This window comes from Callithrix jacchus, chromosome 16 (genome assembly GCF_049354715.1).
Source record: "Callithrix jacchus isolate 240 chromosome 16, calJac240_pri, whole genome shotgun sequence".
NCBI classification, from domain to species: domain Eukaryota; kingdom Metazoa; phylum Chordata; class Mammalia; order Primates; family Cebidae; genus Callithrix; species Callithrix jacchus.
The window spans coordinates 34,060,286-34,078,643 of record NC_133517.1 but is presented as its reverse complement, the minus strand read 5'-3'; the positions used below and the strand labels follow the sequence as shown (position 1 = coordinate 34,078,643).

The following is an 18,358-nucleotide window of genomic DNA, read 5'->3' as shown; positions in this document are numbered from 1 at the left end:
TATGGTGATCCACAATTCTTTCTCTACCTTTACCGTTCATAGTTAGAGATGGCTTTAAATATCCATGGTGAGGATGAGTGGGCCGGTTACATTCCAACTGACAGCTGTATCCCAGGTCTGGAGATTCAAGCAGGCAGATTAGATCATCAGAGTCCTGACAGGATGGTGTCCTCACCAGTATTATTTCTCCCTATACATCCTCTTACCATGATGTCTCACTGGGCTATGATTCAATGTGAGAATAGAGTAAAAGTTCTTATTCAAACATAATGATGAGTTTTGTGGCTTGACTAGCTCCTATTTTCTTAAAATCCATATTATATTTGTAGTACACTTGATCCTCTAGCCCCCAGACCCTTCAAATATAATAAAGCAGCTGTGTTATTAATCATAAAAACTATTGTGCTATTTTAGAAAGAGATAGCAGTGACAATTGCACAACATTCGGGTTGTGTTTAATGCCACTGAACTGTATACTTTAAAATGGTTAAATTGTAAATTTTGTGTTACACATATCTTAGTACAATAAAACATATCAATTATATTCATCTTTAAAATTGTGCAACATTCAGACATATAAAAGACAAATTGGAACCTGCCTCTGATAGCTTCTAATAGCTTTCAGCTTGACCTTTGCACGGTGGAAATCTTACTTAGCTATTCATCAATGTTTTCTTGATTTATATCAGATAACATTATAAAACTGATACTTCTATGAATCATGACAAGCAAATAGATGTCTGCATATGTTTCTTCTTATTTATAAACTAAATATCCATTAAACCTTTGGTATAGAAAAAGCACTGTAGTATTCTAAAGGCAAACTACTTTAACGGCAAAACACTGTACTCTAGAGTCAAATGAGATCCCTGTGCCTGTCTGGGACTTATCATCTATATTAGATAGATGGCATATATATGATATACATATATTATATATATCATATATATTATATATATAAAACATATATATATATATATATATATATGCCAAGCATCACTCAGGTGGAAGGGTAATACAAAGTATGATAAGATATAGTTCCCAGATTTTGGTTAGTTTAGAGTCTGATATAGGGAAATGAACATGAAATAGACTTCTACCATATGGCCCATATCCTCACAGGGCAGAAACAAAGGCATCTGAACACACAGGCAGTAGAGGGCAAACCACAAATGAGGCTGCTTTCAAAAACATCATGACCCATTTGGAGAAGTATATTTAGTATGAAAATATTCATGGCTTTATGTAAACCTGGACTTCCTTCAGCAGTTCCAGGCACTATTCCTCTTATATAGGACAGATTTATACAGACCCAGGAGAAATTCAAACATATTGCTTAGATTCAGTCACCAGATTATGGTTCTAACTAACCCAGTTAGCACAGCCACACATTCTGACTTCCTTATATCCAGAAATAAAACCCCAGGGATTGAGCTAATCCAGGACTTCTACACACCCAGCCATTGATAGGACTAGCTCTGTGAACTTAAATGCTTTATTTCACTTTTCTGAACTGTAAAATGATGGTAATATATTACATGCCATTATGTCTATCATTGGTAAGTTTCTTTATTCTTCCATGTGGTCCAATACTTTATATACGAGAACTTAAAAAAATGCTTGATAAAGCTAAATGTTTCTTTAAGATTAATAATTATTAAAAAAATCAGTACTGCTGCATCTGAAAACTTGAGTGCCAAGGGGTAAGTAGTGTCTAATAATTAATAAAAAGTGGTTGTGAAGCATTTTGCAAATATAAAATGCCAGATAATTTATAAATATTTAAATAGTTATTAAATTTAATATGAATATTACATAGATGCCATTTTGGTTTCTTCTGCCACTTTATTGCCTCAGAGTGCTTCACAGATATTAATTATGTTACTGTTGATATTATTGCTGTTAATTGTATGGTTTCTTGAGGGGTATATTCCAGGTAAAGAGGAAAGGGGAAATAAGGGTGAATAATTAGTTTTACAATGTTATTACTGGAAGGCAATATTCTTTTCTGTTATAATGTATTTGAGGTTTAAGTCAATTAATTGCTTGGTTTGTAGGGTTCTGTTTTCTCCTAAATCTGGTTTTGGTATTGCTGTTTCTGTTTTTATTTGTTAGATTACAAGTTTCTTTGAGTCACAGGTCGTTTTATTCATGTTTCCAATCCTCCAACGTTTCTTGACTACTTGACTGCTTAAAAAAAATACTTGCCAAACCTTAGAGCTAGAAACCTAACACAGTGAACCCTGACAGGTCTCAGAATGTCCCACCTCATAGCCTAGGCAATCCTTATACTCTTGCAAGCAGGCATAATGGGCCCATTTGAAAGATGGGAAAACTGAGGCTCAGACAAACTAATGATTGCACTAAATCTACCTACTAGTGAGTGACGGACTCACCTCTGATGTTAAAATGCCTGTTTTTTCTCATTACTTACTACTACTTCCCTAGAAACTTAAAACAATTATTAAAAAGGTTGAGTTGTTTAGGACAGGAATTTGTGGGGAACTATTATATGTTTTAAAGGTCATTCTTAATTAAGGGTTAACAAAGGCTTTCAAAACTTTATTGAATAGAAGAGAAAAAGGAGTAAGAGAAAGCAGCAATGAAGTAAAAATAGGGGAAAACAATCAATAGACCCAGGAAAGAAAAAAAAAAACATTTAAATAAAAGAATAACACTTCTTTGTAGAGAGGAAGACAGACCAGAACTCACATACCACCTCAAGGTAGTAACTTGTGTAGGGAGGGAGTTAGGATAAGGAATAGAATTTACCTAATACCCTGTGGGCTTAGTTGTGGAGGTGTGGTGGAGTCTATAAGCAAAACCACAAAGCAAGCACATGAGAAAGTAATTGGCTTTGCTGATAAGAGGCCAGGAAGAGAGCTGGCTGCAGGTGGGCCTAGTGATAAGCAGAATGTATGATGCTGGGGAGACTTGATTGGAATAGTTTAATAAAAGCATGTGACTGTTGCCAATTAGAAGCAAAAGTAAAATAAGATTCTGCTGCTAATTTTGCATCCAAGTAGAATTATACTGTGATTAGGCTAATAGAGTGGCATTGGAAATCTGTAGGCACTGCACTGGAGACTGTATCTTGCAAGCCGCTGAACAGAAGCAGTAAAGCATCACTATCTCCACCTTACCTGGCCCATGAGATGCTCATGCAGAAATAAGCTTGTGCAGAGGCAGCTAGAGAGAGAGAATAGAAGCTTCCCGGCATGCTCAGGTAAAGGATGCTAACTGCAAGACCCAGACCCAAAAGGGCACTTAGTCTTGTGGGAATTGTGTATCTCTGGAAGTGCAATACTCAGAGAGACTTTTAAGGAAGTCTACTAATAACTTTTCTATGACCTGCCAAATCTCTTGCCTGCAGGAATCCTGTGCCTAGTAGACAGACTCCCAGAGGAGCAGCTTAGAAACAAGCCCAGTCTGTGAGATGAAGCCCTATTGTATTAAACCAGAAAGGTCTTGCTAGGGATTTCTTTAACTAGAGTCACCCTCCACTCCAACTTCAGTAAGAAACGAGAGCATTCCACAACTTGGAGATGAGGTGGAGTCCAAGACTACATATAAATGGTCCAACCTGACTGAAGAAACAAGATATTCTTTTCTTTTCTTTGGCACTATCATAGTTCTCTTTTTCCCCTGACTCCTGCCACCTCTCTCTTCTCCCTGGTCCACACTGGGACTTGGATTAAAGGCTGATTTACATCTGTTGTGTGTCGTAATTTCCCAAGAGTGTATGAATGAATTTGCAACAAAGGAGCTTCTCCTTTTATTTCCATGAAATGTGATGCGTGGTGTCATTCAGCAGCTAGTGACATGTGGAATGGCAATAATAAGGTCTTGCCTTTGGAAATAATCTGTGAACAATCCATGTTTAACTGTTCTTCCTATTCAAATTAATTCAGATATTGAAATTATATTGCAGAGTATCTGAATTCTTAAAGCACCACACAACTTCAGGTGACAGGATGGTAGAAGGAAGCAGTGTCTATTCCTAAGATGAAACTGGTTAGCTGGTACTTAAAGTGAAAAGTAACAAGTTATGAACCACATCCAACTCAAAGCAAGGGCCTCAGCCTCCTGAGGTTCATGTAACGATAGCTGGTTTCTCAACCTCACTCTCTAAACTATGCTGACACCATTCTAATTTTCATTCTACATATTCAAAGCTAAGTATGCAGGTTAAACCTGCTGCTCTTTCTCTGAAGTGATCATACTTGCTTGATTTGGAAGCACTAAAGTAAAGACCTTCTCACCTATTGAACAAGTATTATTAAATTTCTTCTACTTTCGCACCTCACGAAACCTGTCTATTTTGTTTCTAAGTCAGAGGCTCTGACAATCGGCTCAAATTTCTTTGCTCAATTTCATGTTGCAGAAACAGAGATACACAACATACAAGCTTCATACTCAAGCCTTTCAAGTGTTTCTGAGAAGAAACTAAATCTTTGAATAATACCCTGATGCTGAGTTTCTTTATTGAGCCTTCAGTACAATTGAGAAGAAAGCTGGTTTGGTTTGGTCACTTAAAGATGATCAAGTTGCTGGACAAATGTTTGTTGAATGAATGACAATAATGCATGAACATAATAAATATTCAAATAATACAAATTCAAAGGAATATTATTACACCTTATTTTTTCCATCCAGTAAAAGTAATAGTTATAACAGTTATCATTTTGGGGACTATAAAAGCATTGTTTCAGAAACTTTCCAATATTTATGGTGGGCAGAAAAGTGGTTGCCCCAAAGATATCCACATCCTAATCCCAGCAAACTGTGAATATCTTACCTGACATGGTAATAGGGACTTTGCAAATGTGATTAATTTAGGGATATTATGATGTGAAAATTATATTAAAGTGGACCAGACCAATTAATCACAAGGGTCCTTCTAAGTGAAAAAGGGAGCCAGTTGAGTAAGAGTCAGAGAGAAATTTGGAGATGCCATGTACTGGCTTTCAGATGCAGGCAGGGAGCATGAGCCAAGGAATATAGGAAGCCTCTAGAATTTAAACAAGCAAAGAAACCCCTTCCACCTAAGGCCTCCAGAAGGAACACAGCCTTGCTGAAACCTTGATATTAGCACAATTAGCACCATTTCAGACTTCTAATCTCCAGAACTCCCACATAATACACATGCTTTTTTTAATTTGTGATAATTTTTTACAGTAGCAATAGAAAAGGAATATGAGTCACATGTAGCAGTCAAAGATATCCATTACGGGAATAATTTAATTGATCATCATCCACCCTAGGGCCAGGCCAGTTAAATACGATAAGAATTGGAGAATGGGGGAGAAATTAATATTTGTAGTGCTTACTCTGTGGTACCACAGAGTGGTGAGTAGAAGGGCCTTGTGGTACCACAGAGTAACCACTGTAAATGCCATTTACTAGCATTCATCCATTTGACTAAATGCAATTCCCATTTTACAGTTAAAGAAACTGAGGTATCATGGGGTTAAATGACTCACCCAGGTTCCCATTGCTAGAGGTAGCAGCATCGGAAGTCTAGCTCTAGAAATGACACTCTTAACCCATCATATATGAAACTATAATGTATGATATATAACCCATTGTGCTAATATTCTTTATCAGAGGTAGTCCATCGATCGCAAACTATTTGCATGGCATGTGGATTGTGTCCTTTTTTTTTAAGGTTCTCCCTTCTATCACAGTCATTTCTCTGAAACTTTCCCATTGCTGATAATCCTTGTTGTCCTTAATCACTATGCCTGAGACCGTACCTCTACGATGCACCTCAGCACACAGAAAAAAACAACAGGCAGAATCAGGGTTCTATCTTGTCCATATGCTGTGGAATGGTTGCTGTAAGTTGTCACACCAAGAATGACTTAGCCAAGTCCTAATTCAGTCTGAGTAGAGGGTTGGATGCCTAGTTACTGAAGCAAAAGTTACTCTGGACAAAATTAGGTTGCAGATAGAAATTTGAGATAGATGTTATCTAACATTTCAAAAACAAACAAAAAAACAGCAGGCTGGAAGAATTAGAATGGATTTTCAATTAATCCTTCATTTGACTATAAGATCCTTCTTGGTAGAAACAATACTTAAATTCAATTTCAAGTCCTCAGGATTTAATACAGTTTACTGAACTTTAGTAGAAATTGATTAAATGTTGATCGGCTGTGTTATCCAGAAAAATATCCCAGAGACACTGTTTCATTGCTCAGGATCCTCTTTTGAGAGTTCCTATTGGTCTTGAAAATATAAATCTATGACTCTGTCATACAACATTTTGAATTTGGCCAGCCTACTTTTGCAATTTTCTTTCTTACTGACAAGAGACTGTTAGCATGTCTGTAGAGCTAAATGTTGCATCATCAGAATCTTCAAGGACATAGCAGATTGTTTAACTTGCTTTTAAGAAGCAATAAACAAACTAAGAAAAGTTATGATCCATGGTAGATTCAGGCTCTGTCACAGGATTTGGAAAAACAAAACAGCCAAGGATTCTGAACAAGAAATTACTATAAGAATGTCCTTTGAAGTATAAGCTGCTTCTTACACATACTAATAAACAAAAATTACTTACAGAAAATTAACAGGGATCTCTAATATAAAACCCCTTTTGGATAAAATATCAAGAACACTTAAACCTTAGAAACCTAAAAAGTATTAGAGAATGAGCAGGGAACCATCCTCGTTTCTGCTCTTAAATAAATGTTATGTCAATTGGGAAAAATGTTCTAAAAGTAAATGTCTATAAACTATCTCTGATTTTAGGTTAACAAAAGCCATGCGACAAATTGGAAAAGAAAAAAAATTCATAGGTAAGACATACACCTTGGGTCCCTTCTCTTCACAGTCTTCCTTGTGGCTGCATTTTGTTTAAAGCAGTCATTCCTGCTTTTTCAGTCTGGTGGCAGCCATCAGGTAAGCCAAGATGGGTGCATACAAGTATATCCAGGAGCTATGGAGAAAGAAGCAGTCTGATGTCATGCGCTTTCTTCTGAGGGTCCGCTGCTGGCAGTACTGCCAGCTCTCTGCTCTCCACAGGGCTCCCCGCCCCACCCGGCCTGATAAAGCGCGCCCACTGGGCTACAAGGCCAAGCAAGGTTACGTTACATATAGGATTCGTGTTCGCCGTAGTGGCCGAAAACGCCCGGTTCCTAAGGATGCAACTTATACTGCAAGCCCGTCCATCATGGTGTTAACCAGCTGAAGTTTGCTCGAAGCCTTCAGTCTGTTGCAGAGGAGCGAGCTGGACGCCACTGTGGGGCTCTAAGAGTCTTGAATTCTTACTGGGTTGGCGAAGATTCCACATACAAACTTTCTGAGGTTATTCACATTGATCCATTCCATAAAGCTATCAGAAGAAATCCTGACACCCAATGGATCACCAAACCAGTCCACAAGCACAGGGAGATGCGTGGGCTGACATCTGCAGGCCCAAAGAGCCGTGGCCTTGGAAAGGGCCATAAGTTCCACCACACTATTGGTGGTTCTCGCCGGGCAGCTTGGAGAAGGCACAATACTCTCCAGCTCCACCGTTACCACTAATATAAGTAAAGTTTGTAAAATTCATACCTAATAAACAATTTAGGATAGTCATGTCGGCTTACAGGTGTTCTTTGTCTGTTAAAATTAGTCTGCTGATTGTTTCATGAATGCTTTGTCAAATTAAGAAAGTTAAAGTGCAATAATGTTTGAAGACAGTACGTGATATGGTGTAGGTTTCTAATAAGATAAACATTTTTGTCTTTGCTTTATCTTATTAGGGAGTTCTATGTCAGTGTATAAAACATACTGTGTGGTATAATAGGTTTAAAATAAACTCTTTAAAAGAAGAGCACTGAAACTAGCCCTGTAGATTTGTCTGGTGCATGTGATGAAACCTGCAGCTTTATTGGGGTAATGGCAATCCTTTGCTGGTTTAAAGTGGCTGGGATTGTTTTTCAGTTTGGCAGGTACAGGCTAAGTTGGGCTTTGCTTCGGAAATTGTAGGGTGAGAGGAGGACATCTTAACTATGTCATGATTATATTTAGAAAATTAGGGGCACAAATCTGGGTTAGCCTGAAGAAAATTGCCTCAGTCTCCACAGTACCATTTTAAGTTCACATAAAAGGTGAAAGCTCCTGATTCAGTGCCAATGGCTTCATGGCATTCATTGGTTACTGATAATGGCATTAACACTGATGTGTTTTGAAATTGAATGTTAGATAAAATTACTAGCCTCAAAGTTTGTAAGCTAGTAATCAGTGCTGGGGTGGGAAGCTGGCCAGCCAGTGACCATTAGATAATGAAGTCCACCCTAAAATACTTAACCATAACACTAATTTGTGATCATGAATCCCTTCAGTCACATTGGTGGGGAAAATAGTTGGTTATAAGTACCTCATTCTTCGTCCAATCAGTCTTAAAAATAACTTGGGTTACCCCCTCTGTCCACTCCCATAGGCTTAAGGAAAAGTCATACAAGTGCGTGGTTTCCAACCATATGTGTTTTCTGTAGTTATTTCTCTTGTTCCTGGCCAAGCTACCCTAAAAATCCTTAGCATTCCACAAAGTTGGGCCATCACCTGTGCGCCCACTTTGGCTGTAAGCAGTACCACCACGATGCATTTTTGTATCATGTCTTTCCAGAGACTAGGCTACTGTTTTCCGGGGTGAATTTGAGTGTCAAGAAAGAAAAGGTAGACAAGGAATTGCCCAATTCTAAATGCTGACTGCTGACTTAATTTAAATGCTCGTTTTTCTGAACCTGTTTTCTCCTATCTTCTCTAGAGATTCCAAAGGCTCAGTTAATTGATTTCCAGGAGGTACTCGGCAAGTTCATGAAAGTTCTTGAGACCTAAATTTCTTCTCAAGGAAAGATCTTAAGTAATACATTTTGATTGTGTAGAGGTTCAACTAAAGGAATAAATGTCTATTAAACTAAAAAAAAAAAAAAAAAGCAGTCATTCCTGTGGGGCTGAATGCAGGTAAAGGGCTGAGCCAACCAAGGGGCACGAGAGACTCAGACTTGTAAGATGGAGAGTTCGGAATCTCAAAGGGGAGATCAATCAATTGCTCTGAGGGTGGGGTAAGTTGTATTTAAGAGATGGGACTGCAGGGTAAAGGTCATGAAGGCTCACTTGTTTCTTCCTCCTCCGTGATATTCTCCGCTTCCTCCTGGAGTTCCTCTTCCAGTTTGGGTCCTGCCGTCTTCCTCCTTTTGTTCCACCTGCCTAGTCCATTTTCCTTGTTTTTCACCTATCTCCTTTTCCCTTTATTTCCATGTATGACTTTACTGTCTGCTTCTTTCTTCTGATTTAACTGGCTGTGACAATGATTTGAAGCATATTTTTATTACTTTATGGAATAAAGTTTTAAGTTCTTTTCTTTTCATTTTGTTAATGGGCAAGTTGGCTATTTTATATATCTTTTTTCCTCTCTGACATTAGTTCATTTTACATTCTTCCTACATATTTTTCTGTAAATTGTTCTTCAAAGACAGAGTTGCCATCCTTGCAGAGACAGACCCTCCCCGTTACCTGCTTTTCTTCACTTCCTTCATTGACATATGAAATCCACATGGCCCCTATATTTCATGAGGAGAAGCAGAATGTGGCAAGGAATGCTCACTCCTCTTCAGAAAGAAGCAGTCATTTGCTAAAATGCACAAAGGACAATTGTGAAATTTTCTATGGGGACTGTGATTTAATTTCCCACCATTGCACTTGTGGAGATAAAGGTGAGAGGTCTTTTATTGAGGTGCTTTTCTTTTAAAATAACTTTCAGTGCTTAATGGTAATATGAATCTGATCCACATTTTCGACTGCATTTAGATTTTTGTTACTGGCAAGAAAACTCACTGATGCCCCAAAATATCTCTTTATAATTCAGGTAATATCATGTAGGATAAATCAGTATGAATTTCTAACTCTTGAAAGCATTAAAGACAAAGGCCTTTCTATTCCAAAGGGAATGTAGAAAATATGAATAAATCATAATGTTCCGATGTTAAGGTATTGCTAGAGGTCAAGTGGACTTCGAGCTATGTGGCAATTTCTTATCTGAGTATTTTAATAGAATTTCATTTCTCTTAAGAAGGATAAAAATTTTGCATCTTGTATTATTTTCAAATGAGGGATACTCATTTGAATTAATATCAGGAAGCATCCCACGCAGAATTTTTAAAAATCATCAATCTGCCATCTTATCCACATTATTTTGTACCTTCAGGCTCTTGATGTAGTTTTTATGAACAGGATTCAAATAAATTGGCTCTTTTTCCTTGGTGGTTTCTTTAATTACTTTGTTATTATCCAAGGAACTGGTTTAATTTAAATGAACACTGTGTTCCTGCTACTACTATCCAGAGAAAACACAGACTCAGAACATGCTGTTTTGTAGTTAAAGTGTATGTCTCTGCATGGGGATGCCAGAATCGGGTAGTTCAATGGCAGCTTGCTATTTTATGTAAAGAGCAAATCCAGCCTTTCTTGTGAAATCATTGTCTTCCCCAAAACTCCTATTTACCTCACTAGACACAAAGAATAAATGGTACATGTACAAATGAATATTCTTTAAGTAAATTGATAGCGTTTGATTCAAGCCAAGCAACCCAGCAAGTTTAGGTAGTTCTTTTTTCCCCAACTATTTTTATAGGAGGTACATTTTCAAACCAATTATGGGCTGCCATTATCACAACAGATCCAACCCTCTACTCAACCACAAAGATTTTGACATTACATCAAAGTCTTGTTACACGCTTATTTGTAACTGAGATGTTTGCAAAGGTACTGAATTCCCCTTCTACTTTGTAGCTTCCATCCAATGAAAGTATATTATAAATTTCAAAGGAACAAAAAATATATATATGTGTGTGTGTGTGTGTACACACACACACACACACATATAAATATATATACAAGTATTAGGATGCCATAAAGTATTTTACAGACCCCATGAAAATATAAAATTGTATTTCATTTCCTGAAATAGTTACAGTTTCAACCCCAGCTCCATCTCTTTAACTGAAGCCATGTGTGAGAAAAGCAAGTTAAATCTTTGGAAACACTCTATTTGGGGCTATCGGCTGAGACCCTCCAGAAATTATAGCATTTCTCCTGCTGCAAACAGAGTGGAGAACAGACTTTCACACCTGCTAGGGAATGAGGGAACTGGTATGACTGGGGGAGAGCTCTTGACCTATGAACAAATAGCAGCCTCATACTTTGTTTTATCTTTTATCTGTCACTTGAGAATTAACATTTCTGTCATAGAGTCTTATTTTTTTAATATGCAAAGAATTTATCTAAAACATGACCCTTTCCCAGAGGCAACAGCAAAACCTATGGCACCAGGAGAGTGGGTACATCCCCTTAAAATGATGCTGAAGAATACTATAGATATGATGATTAGAGAGACAAAACATCGTCACTACTTGCAATGGAGTGTCTGTCTCAAGATCAAACTAGAATTATAATTAGGAGCCTGCTTTCTGGGACCAAATACACCAGATTTAAATTTTTGCTTTCCCTGTTACTGGGTGATCTTAGCTCCTCTCAGCCTGTTTTCTCATTTCTAAAATGGGGATAAAAATAGCGTCTAACTCTTTGGGTGGTATTGTGGAAACTCAATGTGAAAATGCATGTGAAAAGCTTAACATGGCTCCTGGCATATGAATGTTCAGTATCATCATTGCTAATAGAGCAGGCTCAGAAAATTCCCTTGATCCCCGGAAGCAGACTGTCTGCTGTTACCCAACACATTCCGGTAGATTGCATTTCTCAAAAAGGTAGTTCTTGGACTACCTGCATCTGCCTCCCTTAGAGTGCTTTTAAAAAGTGCAAATTCCTGGGTCCCACCCAGGACACCAGAATCTCTCAATGTCAGTCTTGCAGTCTCCACTTTTAACAAGTTTACTAACTTTGAAAACCGCTGCCCTAAATGAGGTCACCCCTCAGCCCATCCGCCAAAGCATTTGACCCTGACACAACGCGCGCTTGATTCAGACAGCTACAGTCATTACTGATACCTGCTGAGTCCCTTTTTACACAGGTACTTAGTCAAGTACAGAGATAATGAGGAAGTGGTGTTAATGGAAAAAACTGTACTAAAGTGTGTGCTTTACACACTTTAGTACAGAGCCCCCTGTGTGTTTTTCTCTGGCTGGTCTTTCACTCGGCGGTTTTATGTACCCAGGTCTCTCTCTGTCATTACCTGGTAAATCCTCCTGATCCTTCAAATCTAGCTTACAGCCCACTTCCTCAGGGGAAACTGCCTCATCACATTCCTTTCTCCCGTTTTTGTATTCCTACGCCAAAAAGCATCTGTAAAAGTCTTCTGGCTATTAGCCATTGTACTGTTTCTAAAGTTTACCTCACTTGTTCATGTCTCTTGCTGGTCTCTTATCTCACTACCTCTCTCATGGGGATATAAATCTCTTAAAGGCAAATGCCCTATGTGAGATTTCCATTTCTCAATTGTCCTCAAGTACTCAGCACAGACTTTGAAGTTTGTTTTCTGGAAATATCTGTTGAATGGGTGGGTGTGCACTACCCTTCAGGCTTTCTTCGCATGTCTGAGATAGAGGTCTTACGTTTCCTCTAATTAATCTTAGCAACCTCAAGTAGGACTGTCAGATATTATGTGCCTCCTGAGATGAGGAAGTAGGAAATCTGCAGGATCTTTTCTTCCTTGAAATATTGAACCTGAATTCGAAAAAAGTCTCTGGATATGACTACCCGTTTACAGAAGACAGGGGTGATGGAATAATAAGTTAAGCACTGTTATACAAAGTCATTAGTCAAATTCATAGTGGAAAGTGCTGATGGACAAATGGTGACTTCATGTCATAGAAACAGTGGGCAAGGAGGGGCACTGTTAAAAATAATAGGGCTTTAGAGACATAACTGTGCAGTAGGTGGAACTTTGAGATAATCAGGGAAATCTGAATGTACACTGGGCATTTAAATGAATAAATAATTACTATTAAGCTTTCAGGCATGAAAGTGATAGGGTGGTTATATTTTTTAAATGCCTTTATTAGATATGCATACTGAAATATTTACAAATAAAATGGACTAATATATTTTAAAATATTACAAGAAAATATGGCAGGGGAAATAGACAAAATGTGATTGGCAAAGTGTTGAGAATTGTAAAAACTGAATGACAGGTAAATGAAAGTTTATTACACTAGACTCTCTACTGTTTGAATAATAAAAACTTTAAAATGCTGAGGCAAACAGTAATATTTTCTGAAAATTACTTCATTCTCACCTTTTCAACTGAAATGAGAATAGGAGAGCTTGTCTTAAATATGAAAAGCTTTGCTTTTAAAGCAGGAAGAATCTTTTAAAGCTATCGTTTAAAATATTTTAAATTTATTATTTATGTATATATTTATATGCTGATTTGTTCCACCAAGGATTTGAGGAGGAAGTTTTTGATACGGATGTAATTGGTATGGAAAATATTGTTTATGCATTCGTTCATTTGGGTCACTTGGAGGAGGCTGCAGCACCAGAGGTCTCTGGTTGCATGTACAAAGGGAAGAAGATAATAATCTAAGGGACCCCCTCACCTGGATAATTCTCCCATGTCAATCAGGCAAAAGCTTGATTGAACAGATGGGCCTTAAGCTGTGCCCTGAAGGCCAGCTGACTGTGTCAGAGCAGAGGGCAAAACAAATGGAGTCATATGCCCTCCTTGCTAAATCTTTTCTTTTTGGCAGAAGCAAGTAAGCAAAGTACAGGCATTAAAGCCCTGGTTGACTGATTAAAAATTTATTCCATTGCTACTCCCAAAGAGAATTGAAGTGGTGTCATGGAAATATATTCCTAGAGCCTCTTGCCCCAAATTTGGGAGTGGAGCTGTTGGGAGGATGGTAAGATACATGGTCACAGGAATGCCTGAATTAACTATTTAGGTACAACTGGAAAGCCAAGATTCTTCGATGCACTCTGAGCAGCAGAAAATGCTTCAAATGTTGAGAGTTAAGACAAGGTTGAGCCATTTCCTAAAGGAATGAGGATCTAAGCTTCATTTATTTCCCCTAAATCCAGAGAGACAGCTCTGAGCTGCTACTGTATTAGAATAAACCATTTGAAATTGCCACTATTTGGCCATGTTTGACATAAAACAATAGCAATTTTATATGGTTCAAACTTAACAACTCAATTGTCAGATGAATTGTGGGGTGGCAGTAGAAATGAGAAGAAAGAGAAAAAGAAAAGATAGAAAGAGCTAATAGAAAACAATGACTGACAAAAGGAGCTAAAGAACTAAGTCAGTTTGTTTATTTGTTGAGAGACTGAGTACCTGGGAATATTATAATATCATTAACAGAAATCAGAATAGAAGCCAGGGCTGGGATGAGACAAATACTAAGTTTATTATAAACATGTCGAGTTTGTGATGACAGCAACTAGAGAAAGAAAAGGTAACCATTTCAGAACAAGATCAGAACCAGAAATAAAGCCAACTGCCAATGGTATAAATAGTTAAATATGAATGAATAAATATGTTAATCAGACAAAGAGTCTTAATTGGAGGAGAACAGAGATCAATGGCTAAAACCTGATGAGATAGAAAAGGAATTCAGAGAAGGGATTAAAAAAGAGGACTCAGAGAAGCCGGATAATTCATGTCTCATGACAGCCGCAGAACTGATGGTTTGTAACACAGAATTTCTGTGGGGAATCCAGGTGGGTTGAGTAATGCAGCTCAATGCCCTCATTGGCCTTTACCCTTTTGCTTATTTGTTTATATGAGAAAACTAGCATCTCCAAAAAATTTCAGCCATGGCACTGGAGTTTTCTAGAACCATTTAAAAAAGTATTCCCTCTCTCGCTCTCTGTTTGATTTTTAGATTCTATGTGGGCTTTAAATGCCATTATTTTTCTTTCTTCCTTAGGAATGTCTTAAATCCTACAGGTAGCACGGTGGCAACTAAGTTGCCAAGAGCAGGGACTTCCAACCCCAGCCTGCCTCTCTTCTTCACATTATGCAGTGGGTGTAGAACCTGTCTCAGCTGTATGCTAAGCAGAGCCAGCATGGCCTCTGCACCATCCCAAGCATTCATGCATCTGGGTACTGTGGCCTCAGCAAAACTCCCATGACTGCTCTGATTTTCAAGAGAGTTTTCTATAAGTCAGAGAAAACAAAGCTGTTCTGTTCATGCCCTTTTGTCCAGCCCTGGGAACAACTCAAATCCTGGAAAAGATGCACATTTTGAAGATTCCCGAGAGTTTTATCATGATTTGGAGGGATGCCATTGTTTAGGTTGTTGCTAATAATCTGAAGTTTTCCCTAGTTAGAATCTAGCTGCCAGGACACAGGAGGAGGAGAGAGAACTGAGAGGGAAGACTTTGCTTTTATTTAACTTGACCTCCAATCACAAAAAGGCCCAGTACGTCTTTCCTGAACAACTCAAGCTGGTTTTTCACTCCATTTGACCCCTCAACAAGAAAAATATCTTGTTGAACACCCGGGTCCTGCCCCAGCAGTTCTGGGCCTAGACCTAGCCCTGGCACAACTCTCAGCTACATGTGCCCTCACTTCTGTTCTCCTTTATTCAAGTATAACCATCCAGACTGGAGAGAAATGACTGGGATAAGAAAGAGCTAATAGACCCTACAGGGTCTGTGGTCTCTGGGATGCCTGGAGATTGTGTTCGCCTAATTAATTCTGCCCCACTATCAGTACGGATAACCCAGGGAGCATCGTGATTGGTTTGACAGAGTTAATGGATGATCTGCCATGAAAGCATGATCACCAAGGAGCCAGCCACAGCTCCAGCTGGAGGCCGAGTCCCAGCTACAGCCTTTCTGCACTTCATCTCACACTTCTTGGGCCTGCACAATAATCCCTCTTACAGAAGATTTGAGCTTCTCTGTTCCACAAAATATAAGCAATCTTCATCTTTTCTCTCTTATGCTAAGCCCCCATGGCCTGCAGCTGGCTAAATTTGGAACAAGCTCAGTATCTGAGTGTTCCAGGGCCCTGAAAGAAAGAAGCCCTTAGACCCCCATTGCCACTTAGACAACTGAGAGTTAAACATCATTTAGCTCCAGGCTGGGCCTCTGGTAGTTGTTCTTTATTTCAATTTTTGACACAAGGAGAGAAAGTGCCTCCCAGATCAGTAGCACTTCAGGATCCTGTGAATAGGGGAAGCTTAGAACGTTCATTTCTGTACATTCTGAACTTCGTTGCATTCTTGCTGTTCTGGCCCCTGTGAACTTGCTTGTCGTTGTAATTGTGACTGAGAGGCATATCTCACAAATACCACACAAGTCTTGATACAACTTTTAGGGTAGTAAGACTGCCCAGATGAAGAGACCAAAAAGTGGAGCCATGTATATACATAGGCACCACTATCATAAGCATTTTCTACTTGTTCATCCTGCCAACACTTCTGAATATCTGCCCTATGCCAGGTACTAGTCTAGTTTCTGGGGTACGATAGGAAACTAGATACAGCACTTTTTCTTAAGGAGCTTTCACAGTCTAATGGGGAGAGCAGGTCTCTGTCTCATACTTTCTGCCATCCCCTGTCCATTATTCCAGACATGCCATTTATGGGAAGGAGAAGCAGGATAAGGAATGTTTCTGGTTTTTCAACATACAAAAGAAAAATATCTCTGTTTAGTTTGACTCTAGCAGACTGCCTGGCACTTTAGTCCCGGGGATAATTCATCCTGCAATGGTTGTAGCCAGCCTGTGGCTTACATTTCTATCCTCCTATCTGTAGCTTTGATGTGATTGAATAATAAGTCTAGCACAGCAAAACAGCAATAAGAAGAGACTCTCACCACTCCTCAGTCATGAGAAAAAGAGACCTGAAATAGTCAATAGTTTTTAAGTATCTGAAAACTCAACTCAAATTGATAAGGACAAAATAGCTTATTAGCAAATATAACTGAAAAGAATAGAGGTAGCATAATTCAGTCATGGTTGAGATGACAGAACTCGGCCAATGTCACCAAGGACTCACAATTACTATGTCTCTTTGTCCTATATTCCTCTGTGTTAGCTAAGTGAAGAAGAGAGTGCTCCCTCAGACACCTGAGCAATAATTTGAACAAAAATACCAACTCTTTTTTCTTATTGGACTAAATTTGGTCATATTCCCAAATCTGAACCAATCATTTTGGCCAGGAAATTGAATGTGTTAATTGTATTGGGTCACATGTTTAATGCGGAAGTAGATGTGGTATCAACATTACCCAAAGCCACACAGAAATGAAATGGTCTCCCAAAAGAAACTGAGGTTACCGTTTTCAGAAGAAAGAAGATGAAGTGTTAGCTGGCTGGGACTCTGGGGACGAACCCACAAATGGCAACTCTAAGAACTTTAATTAGACATATTGCAAAGTAGGTTATCTATGTTCATGTTATTTCCAAAAAGCAGAACAACATGAAAGGTATCTCTGAAACTGGGTAAAACTCATCAAAAGGGAAACTACAAATATTCAATATTCCCAAATTCATAATAGATTTTTAGAAACTGATATGGTTTGGCTGTGTCCCCGCCCAAATCTCATCTTGAATTCCAGTTCCCATAATCCCCTGGTGTTGTGGGAGAAACCCAGTGGGAGGTAACTGAATCATGGCGGGGACTACCCCCATGATGCTGTTATCACGAGTGAATTCTCACAAGATCTGATGGTTTGATAAGGAACCTTTTCCTTTCTTGCTCAGCATTTCTCCTTGCTGCCATCAGGTGAAGAAGGACATGTTTGCTTCCTCATCCACCATGATTATAAGTTTCCTGAGGCCTCCCCAGCCATGTAGAACTATAAGTTAATTAAACCTCTTTCCTTTATAAATTACCCATTCTTGGGTATGTCTTTATTGGAAGCGTGAGAATGGATGAATACATAAACACAGAACTGAAGGGCAGAAGAGAAAGTGTAAGTTGAGAACAGAAGGCCTCAGTCCTAGGAGGACCAGGACACACAAGCCAGTTACTAGGGGAGGTTCCAGTCAACTGAAAGAGTGTACCAAATGAGGCTGGACTTTATGAAAAAGCCAAAGTACCAAACTTGGAGCATAGCATCCACTCTGACTTAGGCAAGGGTGTGAAGAGGAGTGGAGAAGCCAGGAGTGAATTTAGACTCCATGAATCCCCACATGAAAAGGGCAAGGTCCAGAGGTTTCAACTGATCTGCAGCTCTAGGGACTGTAGCATTTAAAAGAATGATTTGACACACATCTACTAGACTCAAAAATATCATACAAAAAATTCATTTCTTGTCTAACTCTGAACTCAGCTTTTCTTGGCTGTATACTTCCAAATGGGTATCAGATGTCTGGGTCTTTGTAATTGTTGGGAAATGAACTTAAAATCTGAGTCCAAGTCTATAAATTTTCTGTTAGGAAATTATCACTTTT

The 18,358-nt window shown here is 38.7% G+C and overlaps 1 protein-coding gene and 1 pseudogene across 3 annotated transcripts in view; one reads left to right on the top strand and one right to left on the bottom strand.

Moving 5' to 3' along the window:
• Positions 1-18,358, bottom strand: part of TRIQK (triple QxxK/R motif containing) — a 276,517-nt gene that overhangs the window by 226,572 nt on the left and 31,587 nt on the right. The gene's annotated exons all lie outside the window — the stretch shown is intronic.
• On the top strand, positions 6,888-8,044 carry LOC100410763 (large ribosomal subunit protein eL15 pseudogene; annotated as a pseudogene). Its single transcript, XR_090171.7, has one exon. The product of XR_090171.7 is annotated as a large ribosomal subunit protein eL15 pseudogene (transcript).